The 13029-nt window shown below is 40.9% G+C and overlaps 1 long non-coding RNA gene across 1 annotated transcript in view; it reads right to left on the reverse strand.

Annotated features, from left to right (window-relative positions):
• Positions 1-13029, reverse strand: part of LOC128590195 (uncharacterized) — a 119983-nt gene that overhangs the window by 83029 nt on the left and 23925 nt on the right. The window contains exon 2 of the long non-coding RNA XR_008381239.1: positions 7138-7266. This is a non-coding gene — a long non-coding RNA (uncharacterized LOC128590195). The remainder of the gene's footprint in view (positions 1-7137; positions 7267-13029) is intronic.

Genomic DNA, 13029 nt, shown 5'->3' on the forward strand with positions numbered 1-13029 from the left:
TTCTAAGCACAACTTTTGGTCTAATGTAATAAGGAAAGCACAGTCGAAAAGTTTATACTGTATAGATGTGAGCAGGGAAAGAAAAGAAGCAAGCCAACTATTGAAGGCAACAGGGAGCTTTCCCTGCTAAATTTCAAATAATCTTAAATGAATCAGGATTCAAATGTGGATGCCTTTCTGTGGGCTCTTGCCTAGGAAGTGATTGCCACCACCTGTTTTTATTCATTCCAGCATCTGTTATAGTCTAAAACAAGTATCCTCCCTTCACCTCAGTCCCTAGTTTCCCAGCAACTTTCCTAATAACTTAGGAAATCAATCACTTTTGCCAAGAACTTGGGTTCATGTAGATTTCTTTAATCCCCACCTCCTATGATTCTTCCCCAGGACAGCCAACTGTCAGTCTTTTTTTCTAGGCCTCTCAACTCTTTTGTAAAAAAGGAGAAATATTTTTAAATTAAAAAATAAATATAATGGTATAATTTTTAATGATTCTATTCTCTCCACCTGGCAATGGAGGCAGGCATGGGAGGCTGGCCAGGGATATTTGTGCATATCCACTCTTGCAAATAGTATCCTCTACTAATGGAGAATAGTGGAGCTTACTGGGCTTTGGGCTAGAAGTCAGAGAGAACTGAGGCTCTGGCAATCAAAACTGTTCCAAAAAGAGAAGGGGCAATGTTTAGCCCCTAATGTTTCAATCAGGGTACAAACTAAGGGTCAGTGGTAACATTTCATCATAATATTCTTTTTTTTTTTTTTTTTTTGTAGAGACAGAGTCTCACTTTATGGCCCTCGGTAGAGTGCCGTGGCCTCACACAGCTCACAGCAACCTCCAACTCCTGGGCTTAAGCGATTCTCTTGCCTCAGCCTCCCGAGCAGCTGGGACTACAGGCGCCCGCCACAACGCCCGGCTATTTTTTTTTTTTTTTTTGTAGAGACAGAGTTTCACTTTATGGCCCTCGGTAGAGTGCCATGGCATCACACAGCTCACAGCAACCTCCAACTCCTGGGCTTAAGCGATTCTCTTGCCTTAGCCTCCCAAGTAGCTGGGACTACAGGCGCCCGCCACAATGCCCGGCTATTTTTTTGTTGCAGTTCTGCCGGGGCAGGGTTTAAACCCACTACCCTCTGTATATGGGGCTGGTGCCTTACCGACTGAGCCACAGGCGCTGCCCTCGCCCGGCTATTTTTTGGTTGCAGTTTGGCCGGGGCTGGATTTGAACCCGCCACCCTCGGTATATGGGGCCAGCGCCTTACCGACTGAGCCACAGGCGCCGCCCTCATCATAATATTCTTACCTTACTTGAAACATGGTGGAAAAGCTTTTCTCTCATATATTTTTTAAATAGAAACATATCAGAAGAGCTAGCAAGCATAATCTCAAGGAGAGATTTTTGACAAAGAACCTTTAGATAAAAACATAGTTATTGAAAAAATTTTCAACAATGGGCCTTTAGATACTGTATAATTCTCTTTTCTCATAACAGATATTCAAGCTACTTCTTGGAAGGGCCCCAAATGCCTTGCTTAAGAACAATGGACAATAGTCAGAGTTTCCTAATTCCATTAGAAAAAATGTAATTTCAGGGTGTCTTTGGTCATAGGGGATTTTTCAGAGGTATCCCAAATAGGATTTTCTCCAATAGGGTTCCCATAGCAAGTCTATAGATTTTCTGGTTGGTTAATTAAGCCTGCTGTCTTAGTAATTAATATAATTACGACAGATCTAGGCTTCTAAAGACATAGTCACCCTATCTGGCTGAGGGTCCCTTTTCTGGGTCAGATAATATATTTTGGACCCAAACAGCTTTCACATAGAATCATCCAGAACTGTGCGAATATGGTATTCATTGCCCATATGTGACTAGATTTAAATGCATAAAATTGATAAAAATTTAAAATTCAGTTTCTGAATCTCAAGAACCATACAAGATCAGACAATTAAGTTCACAAACTCGCCTTAGAAAAGGTGCTACATACCTCATTGCTGAATATCATTGGGATCCCTTTCAAAGTCCTCCCCTGGGAAAATATGCACTGATGCCAGCACCTAGTCCACTCTTTAAAGCAATTTTTCTAGGATGAGTTCAAGAACTTAATTGTCCGACCTTGCATTTCAAGCGCTCAATAGCCATCTGGGGCTTGTGTTTACCCACAGGATAGCAATTATAGAACATTTCCATAATCATGGAAGTTCTGTTGGACAGCACTGATCTAGAAAAAATATTATTAATTACTAATTCAATTTGTAATTCAGTTAAATTGAGATAGCTTTCCTAATTTCTTTTATCCCTGCTAAAAAAAACAGAAACCAAGCAAATAATTCCCTCATCTAATTCTTAAATGATTCTTTGATATTATATTTTATTTAGGGCTTATAGTAATTGGGGTAATTTTTCTGTAAGTTGTTCAAAAATTAAAACTATGTTCAAATGTAGCTGAAAAGCCGGGAGAGAAAGAGGTCTTCAGTGAAATTTGGAATATGACCCAGATTAGTACATAATCCTCATTGCTCCAGAATTTAAAGGCTCTTCAAATCTTCTATGAATTTAAGGAATCTAAGAAAGTTCTCTTATCTTACTTTCTTATTATTTTTTTCTTTTTGCAATTTTTTTTTTTTGGCCAGGGCTGGGTTTGAACCCGCCACCTCCCGTATATGGGGCCGGTGCTTATCTTACTTTCTAAATGTACCTTCTCTACCTATGCACTGTGATACATAAAATTCCTTCAATGGGGACAAAAAACATTTATTAATTAATTAGATATAAAACTTTAATACAGATATCCTTGGGAGAAACACCCTAAGATGTAAATCACTGATATCTACCACTTTCTAATTTTTCACTGGAAATGGAAGAGAAAGTTCAAAGTTGTTGAATTTCTGGATTAGGGTAGAAATAGTTGGAAAAAGAAGAATCAGAAAGAGAAAGGTTTTACTGCTCAGCTTTGCCAAAACTTGGCCTTTGGTATTTTGGAATATAAAGGGAGAATTGAATCAACAGAAACATCCAGCTCTGGTCTCTGTTCACTTTGAAAGTGGGGTTCTGGCGGCGCCTGTGGCTCAGTGAGTAGGGCGCTGGCCCCATATGCCGAGGGTGGCGGGTTCAAACCCAGCCCCAGCCAAACTGCAACAACAACAAAAAAAAATAGCCGGGCGTTGTGGTGGGTGCCTGTAGTCCCAGCTGCTCGGAAGGCTGAGGCAAGAGAATCGCCTAAGCCCAAGAGTTAGAGGTTGCTGGCGTCACACGGCACTCTACCCAAGGGCGGTACAGTGAGACTCTGTCTTTACAAAAAAAAAAAAAAGTGGGGTTCTCCTGTATCCTGAATGAATTTACTGATTACTTTCTTTCTTTCTTTTTTTTTTTTTATTGTTGGGGATTCATTGAGGGTACAATAAGCCAGGTTACACTGATTGCAATAGTTAGGTAAAGTCCCTCTTGCAATCATGTCTTGCCCCCATAAAGTGTGACACACACCAAGGCCCCACCCCCCTCCTTTCAACATAATAATGATAAACACTGGTTTAGGGTATTTTAAAGATACATTTGACATCTGGTGACATTAAATTATAGAATTTCAGAGTTTGAGGAACTTTGGTAGCATTTTGTTTACTAAGACAAGAATGTGCAAATTATCTTTTGCTAAGCTTCAGTGAGTGTACCACATTTTACCTATATTTTCATTTCTAAGTTGCCAAACCCACTAGGATAAGATTAGAAGCTTCTGCCTGTCATTCTTGGTCTTCAGCACAGGAAAAAACTTATAATGTCTGTGTAACTGCCAAGCTGCTGTCCCTTACTTTTGAGATGAAGAACATGAAGCTTACAAAAGGAAAATGGATTTTCCCAAGGTCATGGACAAGTAACAATAAAACAGTACTGGCTCTGCACCAATAGCTCAGTGAATAAGGCGCCAGCCACATACACCGAGGCTGGCAGGTTTGAACCCGGCCCAGGGCTGCTAAACAAACATGACAACTGCAACCAAAAAAAACAGCCAGGCATTGTTGTGGGCACTTGTAGTCCCAGCTATTCAGGAGGCTGAGGCAAGAGAATCACTTAAAAGCCCAAGAGTTTGAGGTTGCTGTAAGCTATGATGCCACGGCACTTTACCTAGGGCCTCATAGTGAGACTGGCTCAGCACCTGTAGCTAGTGGCTAGGGCGCCAGCCACATACATCAGAGCTGGTGGGGTTGTTGAACCCAGCCTGGACTGCCAAATAACAATGACAACTACAACCAAAGGGTGGCTGGGTGTTGTGGCAGGTGCCTGTAGTCCCAGCTACTTGGGAGGCTGAGGCAAGAGAATCACTTAAGCCTAAGGGTTTGAGGTAGCTATGAGCTGTGACGCCATTGAACTCTACATGACAACTACTCAGGGCGACATAGTGAGACTCTGTTTAAAAAAAAAAAAAAGACAATACTAGGACAGAGTCTTCCGTGTATTCTTTCCACAGCACTGGGCTGATTTCTCACAACTGCTTGCTTTCTTTGAATATTTAGTTGTGATGCTTGGTACAGCTTCCCACAGTTCAACTGGATGCAATATTGTTTCTCTCTTTTATTTTTTGTATTGTTTATTCATTTCCTGTCTAGCAGCACAAAAAGCACTAAATGAGAGTATTTTTATTATATTAAGCAAAGATAGTGTAGCATTAAAGCAAACATACTAGGAAGAAATACAATAAATCAACATATCTCTCTGGGTGGCAAAATGATAAACTTTTTATTTTCTTCTTTACCTTTTTTAGTATTTAAAATTTTTTCTACAGTGACCATCTTTAAAATTTTAATTTTTTAGTTAATTCAATCAATTAATTAAAATTTTAAATTTAAAATATTTTTTAATATTTTATTTTAAATAAAAATTAATTAATTTTAATTTTTAATTAATTTTTAATTTTAATTTTAATTTTTTCTCATTAAAAAATTTTAATTATATAATTACTTTATAATCAGAAAAGGACATTATGTAGTATCCATAGTTTATGTATACTAAAAAATACACACACATACACTCACATATGTGTATATGTATATAAAATCTCCTCTTATTTATACTGTTTGAAAGAATCCTGTCTTCATTTGCATCAAATGAAGCAGGAGGCTCCCATTAAACAGGATTAAGGGCATATTAATGGTATTGTAGCTATTGGGACAGTCAAGGAGGATTCTCTTTTGTTTATTTATTTATTTTTAATTGTTTTTTATTAAATCATAACTTTGTGAGGACATTCATTTGTGCCACTCCACTTCCCATATTTTCAGCTGAAAGAGCTGAGTTTTGTCTGAAATGATTGCTGGTTTTGCAGCTAACACCAGTTTAGTCCCCTTTTCATTCTCAGTCCAATGTCTTTTGACTCTCTGTTAATGTGCAGCCTAGTTTCCTCACCAATCTATTGATTTTCACACATATGCACACACACATACATAGTGTGGCCATACAGTTCATGGGCAATTTAAAATAGCACAGGAAATTTATGGCCACCCTGTATATATATTTTTTATATTTTTTATTTTTTTTGTAGAGACAGAGTCTCACTTTATGGCCCTCGGTAGAGTGCCGTGGCGTCACACAGCTCACAGCAACCTCCAACTCCTGGGCTGAAGCGATTCTCTTGCCTCAGCCTCCTGAGTAGCTGGGACTACAGGCGCCAGCCACAACGCCCAGCTATTTTTTTTTGTTGTTGTTGTTGCAGTTCAGCCGGGGCCAGGTTTGAACCCGCCACCCTCGGTATATGGGGCCGGCGCCCTACTCGCTGAGCCACAGGCGCCGCCCTATATATATTTTTTAAACTCTCCTCACTTAACTACATAATTCAGGACAACAAGGAAGTATAATCATCGGGGTAGACGTTTTACTTCGTTTGGCAGGTAAAAGGTTGGTAAGATAATTTCCTTCAGATTCCAACTAAATCATCTTTTTTTTTTTTTTTTTTTGTAGAGACAGAGTCTCACTGTACCGGCCCTCGGTAGAGTGCCGTGGCGTCACACGGCTCACAGCAAACTCCAGCTCTTGGGCTTATGTGATTCTCCTGCCTCAGCCTCCCGAGCAGCTGGGACTACAGGCGCCCGCCACAACGCCCGGCTATTTTTTGGTTGCAGTTTGGCTGGGGATGGGTTTGAACCCGCCACCCTCGGTATATGGGGCCGGCGCCCTACTCACTGAGCCACAGGCACCGCCCTCAACTAAATCACCTTCTAAAACACATAAAAAGGAGAATAATTCTAGTTTTGTACAGGAGATAAAAAATAAAAAATAAACCTCAGCAACTATTGATGATGTGTGTGTTGTGAGAGAGAGAAAACAAAGGAATGAGTTTTACTCTTCTGTAAGTCAGCTTGAGTATGTTTTGCGCTGTTTTTCTGCATCCACAAAGAAAAAAAAGTTCTAATGAAATCCCATAAAATTTAAACTCTCTTTCAAAACAGAGCAAATATAGAAAATGTGACTTTTTTTTTTTTTTTCTCTCGTAGAGACAGAGCCTCACTGTACCGCCCTTGGGTAGAGTGCCATGACATCACACAGCTCACAGCAACATCTAGCTCTTGGGCTTACGTGATTCTCTTGCCTCAGCTTCCCAAGCAGCTGGGACTATAGGCGCCCGCCACAACGCCCGGCTATTTTTTGGTTGCAGTTTGGCCGAGGCTGGGTTTGAACCCGCCACCCTTGGCATATGGGGCCGGCGCCCTACTCACTGAGCCACAGGCGCCGCCCTAAAAATGTGACTATCTTAATTATTATCCTATGCATTTATGTGTTCTTGCCTTTCAGCTTCCTTCTCTTTCTCTGAACTCCAACCACCATCACCATGCCAGTTCCCTGATGCTGCCAATCAAAATAACAACCTTTCAAATTGCACATTTTTTGCTACCCTTTGGTTATGCCCACATAGTAACCATTAAGTTCCCAAGAAATTGTGCCAGTTTGCTCATTGACAGTTTTTGAATTTAATAGTGTAGGTCAGCATTCCCCAACCTTTTGGCACCAGGGACCCGTTTCATAGAAGACAATTTTTCCATTGCTGGGGGGTGGGGGGGGGATGGTTTTGGGATGATTCAAGCACATTACATTTATTGTGCACTTTATTTCTATTATTATTACATTGTAATATGAATGAAATAATTATAAAACTCACCATAATGCAGAATCAGAGGGAGCCCTGCTTCTTTTCCTGCAACTAGATGGTCCCAGCGCTATTTATTTTTGCCATCAAAACTGCTTTCCTTGGCATCTTACTCTCCAGGGGCCATGTGAGGATCAGAACCTATCCACAAAATGATGGAATAGGTTAGTTTCAGTTAAGGATTTCAACGGTTTCTTGCAGAAGATCCCTCTGGGACCCTATCTTAGTAACTCTCAGAGAGGGGGTTGTCGGAGGACAAAGGCAGCCAGTGAAGGAGGACTTTCCTTCTTCACTCTCCCTACTTTAATCACTTCCCTTTGCCTCTTGCTTTCCAAATGCATTGTCTCCCTTCCTCCTTCTTTCCCTTCTTCTTCCTTTTCCTTTGCTTCTCTCCTTTCTCCCCCACCCTTTAAAAATAAACCATCCTATCCCACTGTCTCTCTCCTTGACTGTTGTTGAACATAGCGATACATCAAATGGATGGCTTTTTAATCTCACTAAAGTCCTGGTACATAGACTTCATGGATTATGCCATGAGACGTAGACTTCATGGATTATGCCACAGCAAACTACTGATATTTGCTACTTTTACTAATAATAACACTTATTCTACTACACTGAAAATATTATAACAATATCTTATTTTTGTATCATGATAGTCATCTTATGAAAGAATATTCCCATCTAACATCTATCTAGTTTGATTTCCAGCACCACTGTGTGAAGTAAGAGGGAAGCTGTTACTTTTCCTATTTTTCAGATGAAGAAATAAGGGTTTAAGAGGTTGTCCTGCCTACCATAGTACAGGTAGCTAATAGTAAGTTTGGAACTGGAACCTAGGAGTTCTGGTAGCTGAGTTTTTTCGGATAGTATTGAAATTGGATCATCATAACTTATTTGTTATAAGTGGTATCTAATAAAAAAAGTTTACATACATGGGTAAATATGAATGTAGGTAAGGAAGGTGGTTCCTAACTAGCAATTCTTTGTACACTTGGCAGATATGGTTGGGGTGGCTTTTGCCTAGTCCTACTTCCAGGGCCTAAAAACTAGATTACAGTATTTACATTTGTTAGGTAGAGTTCCTCTTGTGGTTGTGTCCCACACCCAAAAGGTGTGCCATATACCTTTACATTGTGCCCATTAAGTGGGAGCACACCAATCCCCTCCCATCCCCCCTCCCCTTCTTTTATTCCCCTCCCCCCAACTTGAATTGAATTGAGTTTTTCTCTTATATGGATTTGTGTTAGATCATTTACTGGCTTCATATTAGTATTGAGTATATTGGATATTTGCTTTTCCATTCTTGTGATACTTTACTGAGGAGAATGTTTCAACTCCATCCAGGTTAATACAAAAGATGTAAAGTCTCCATCTTTTTTATGGCTCAATAGTATTGCATAGTATACATATACCACAGTTTGTTAATCTATTCTTGGGTTGGTGGGCATTTAGGTTATTCACACATTTTGACAATTGTAAATTAAGCTGTGAAAAATAATCTAGTACAAATGTCTTTATGATAGAATGATTTTTTTTTTTTCTGGATATATCTTAGAAATGGTATTGTGAGATCAAATGGGAGGCATAATTTGAGTTCTTTGAGAATTCTCCATACTTATTTCCAAAGAGGCTGTATTAGTTTGCAGTCCCACTGGCACTGTAAAAGTGTTCCCCTCTGTCCACATCCATGCCAGCATCTGCAACTTTGGGACTTTGTGACATGAGCTATTCTGAGTGGGGTCTCATTTGAATTTTAGATGTAGCCCGGGATTTAACTAGACCCAAACATACACAGAATTTGGAATTTTCTACTAAACAATATAAATTTCTTTTACAGGTTTATAACTTTTGGGTTTCTTTACCTTTAAAATAAATTTTGGGAGCAAAGAGGGATTTATGACACAACATCTGGCGGAGCAGAGGAACAATTGTGCGAACAAGTGCAATGATGATAATAGAGAGGTTCGGAAATAGTATTGGTTGCTCAGAAACTTGCCTACTCTTCTTGACATTGTTATTGAACCTAGAATATTTTTACTATAATCTCCTGCAAAGCTGGATGTAGGCAAGTTTGTGAAAGGAAGAACAAAGGTGAACTTTGTGTTTGCAGCTCCCCCAAGTGCTATGTCCCTTGCTTAATCTTAAATCCTTCATAGGTCCCTTATGCCAGCAGTTCCCAACCTTTTTTGGTACCACGGACTGTTACTTAGAAGACGATTTTTTCATGAACAGTGTGGGGGATGGTTTTGGGATGACTCAAGTGCATTACATTCATTGGGCACTTTTATTTCTATTATTATTACACTGTAATATATACTGAGATAATTATACAACTCACTATAATGCAGAATCAGTGGGAGCCCTGAGCTTGTTTTCCTGCCATCACATCTGGAGGTGATGGGAGACAGCAACACCCAAAGTCTGCTGCTATGTCCTCAGCTCCTCCTTGGATCATTAGACATTCAATTTTCATAAGGAGCACACAAGGTAGATCCCTTACATGTACTATTTACAATATGGTTTCCACTCCTGTGAGAATCTAATGCAGTGGTTCTCAACCTTCCTAATGCTGTGACCCTTTAATACAGTTCCTCATGTTGTGGTGACCCCTAACCATGAAATTATTTTTGTTGCTACTTCATAACTGTAATTTTGCTAGTTATGAATCATAATGTAAATATCTGATATGCAGGATGGTCTTAGGCGACCCCTGTGTACGGGTCATTCAACCTCCAAAGGGGTCACGACCTACAGGTTGAGAACCACTGATCTAAAGCCTCTTTGTTCCCACTGATCTGACGGGAGGCAGAGCTTGCGTGGAGATGCAAGCAATGGGGAGCGCCTGCAAATACAGCTGAAGCTTCACTCCTCACAGCTGCTCATCTCCTGCTGTGCGGTCAGGTTCTTAACAGGCCATAGCCTGGGAGCAGTTTGCTGCTGGGGGTTGGGTCTGCAGCCTTACACAATCTTCTAATCACTCCAAAGGGCTACCTACATCTGTAACTCTCTACCCACTCCATATCCTAAGGGTATCCCAGGATTTCTTCCTCTTCTGTCTTGGTTTCACTGCCTGAGAACTCTGCTCTGGTGCCAAGTGATACTACTGTATTACTCTGATCTTATGTCAAGTGGCCATATTGTTTTTTTTCCCTTGTTTATGATGAGATTGTGAGATTGATTTCTGATGTTTTTTGCTCTCTCTGTGGGCCAGCAACTTAAAGCTTGAACTATTACCTGTTGGTGATAACTTTCAAATCCAAACATTTCTAAGCAGTTTAACTGTAGGCATCTAAAAATCAATATATTTGAAAACTGAACTTACATTTTTCTCCCCAAACATGTTCTTCCTTTTGTGCTCTGTTAATTCATTTCTTAGTAGATTAGGCTTGAGAACTGCTCAAATTTTATAATGCAAGACATAGTGTAAATTTCCCCTATACCTTCAGATTTCTCCAATCCCCTCAAACAGAATGAATCTCTGTCTTCTATATCCTGGCAGCCCTTTGCTTTTATTGATAGTAGAGCACCTGGGATCAATCGCCTTGTGTACACTGGCGGTTACTGTTGATTATGTTGCTCCTCTTCTCAAAGAGCCTGCAGGTGTCATCCTGTCTTTTCTCTATCTAGGGGGGTGGGGCATCACCAACCATAGAAATTGAAGTCTCTACTAAAGTATGCCCTTTAATTTTAGCTAGGTTTTCTTTCTTTCTTTTTTTTTTTTGGCCAGGGCTGGGTTTGAACCCACCACCTCTGGCATATGGGACCGGCGCCCTACTCCTTGAGCCACAGGCGCCGCCCTCTGTAGAGTGCTGTGGCATCACAGCTCACAGCAACCTCCAGCTCTTGGGCTTAGGTGAATCTCTTGCCTCAGCCTCCCATGTAGCTCGGCTTTCAAATGTGTCTTTCCTTAGGGTGCCTTCTCATTATTCTTTGCAGCTTTTCCAATCGTGAGTGCTCCATGTCTCAGATGCCCTTCCTTGCCACCTCCCTTCTCACTCTCAGGAACAGTTTTGCCTCCTACTTCAGTTGGAAAGATTGAGAACACCAATTTTTGGTAGGAAGAGCTCCCTACCAAGAGAGATCTTTCTTTACTTGACTTGACTCCATGAGACCTACTTCTCGTTTCTCAGCTGGAGAAGGGGTATAATATTAGTGCCTACCCTACAGGGCTACTGTTAGGATTCAACCTATGTGTTGAGTAGAAGACTGTGCACTATGGACTCCACTTCTTCCCATTGCATCTTTTATTTTTTTTTATTGAGACAGAGTCTCACTGTGTTGCCATCGGTAGAGTACCATGGCGTCACAGCTCACAGCAATCTCAAACTCTTGGGTTTAAGTGATTCTCTTGCCTCAGCCTCTCAAGTAGCTGGGATTACAGGCACTTGCAACAACATCTGGCTATTTTTTTGTTTTTAGCAGGCGGGGGCTGGGTTCCAACCCACCTGCCCTGGTGCATGTGGCCGGCGACCTACTCACTGAACTATGGGCACCGTCCTAGGGTTCTTGACATAGAGTTACCAAGGAAAACAAACACATGCAGTCCAGCAATAGAGGAAACAACAGTTTACTTAAATAGAGAAGAGACAGAGCAAAATCATCTTCCATAGTGTGTGCCTCAGTCCCCAATGGCTAGTGCATCTCTCTCAGGAGCCCACGTGTGGCAATTTGCCTACATGTACCCCTCTCATGTCACAGGGGAAGGACCTCCATACTCACCCATGTAGTAGGGAACACTGAAAGCTGAGTCATGTCTGAGGGTCACTGACACAACATGCTTCAGCAGAACACAGGAATACTCATAGAGTCTGAAACACCTCAAGGTATTTCTACACAAGGTGGTAAGTTTGACACATGCTGTGTGGGTGCTTTATCTCTTGGTAAGAAAGCGTTCCAGGGTCGGGCGACGCCTGTGGCTCAGTGAGTAGGGTGCCGGCCCCATATGCCAAGGGTGGCAGGTTCAAACCCAGCCCTGGCCAAACTGCAACAACAACAAAAAATAGCTGGGTGTTGTGGCAGGCGCCTGTAGTCCTGGCTGCTCGAGAGGCTGAGGCAAGAGAATGGAGGTTGCCCAAGAGCTGGAGGTTGCTGTGAGCCGCATAATGTCATGGCACTCTACCAAGGGCAGTAAAGTGAGACTCAGTCTCTACAAAAAAATTAAAAAAAAAAAAGAATGTTAATTAATGTTATTTCTAATAACTCTCTCTCTCACCAGCTATAGCTTTCTTTTTTCTTTTTGTCCTGCCCAGCAGAAAAGATCACCATTTTTCTGTCTGTGTCTATTTCTACTTTGCTGTCATTTATCTGTCCTCCTTCCATCTTCTCAGTTATCTAATCTTTTCAAGCACTCTTTCCTTGAATTCCTCTTTCTTCTCTATATCTTTTTCCCCTCAGCACATAAAGAATGTCAAGTCTCCTCATTGTAAAATAACTTTCGGGGGGGGAGGGAGGTCAGATCGAGGGAGAGTGAATGGTGGGATCACACCTATGGTGCATAATGCAAGGGTACATGTCGGGTCTATTAGTATAGAGTAGAAATGTCTTAACACAATAACCAAGTAAACGAGATGAGATATATATTAACCACTGTGATGGAAGCATTCCTAATTCTATATGAGATCAGCACATTGTACCCTATAAATGCATTAATGTATACATGATCTATGTGTTTATGATTTAATAAAAAATAAAAATTTAAAAAAGAAAAAAAGAAGAAATAACTTTTCTTCAACACCACCTCTCTGTCCTGCCAATGTTACTTTCATCTTTTCATACCTAAATTCCTCAAAAGGCCAGTCTGTATTACTATCTTCACTTCCTCACAGCCTCAATCCACTGCAATCCCTGTCCCTCCCAACATCCCCTGATAACACTCTCACCAATTTCCCTAATAACTTCTTG

Source organism: Nycticebus coucang, chromosome 7, assembly GCF_027406575.1.
Source record: "Nycticebus coucang isolate mNycCou1 chromosome 7, mNycCou1.pri, whole genome shotgun sequence".
In the NCBI taxonomy this organism is placed as follows: Eukaryota; Metazoa; Chordata; class Mammalia; order Primates; family Lorisidae; genus Nycticebus; species Nycticebus coucang.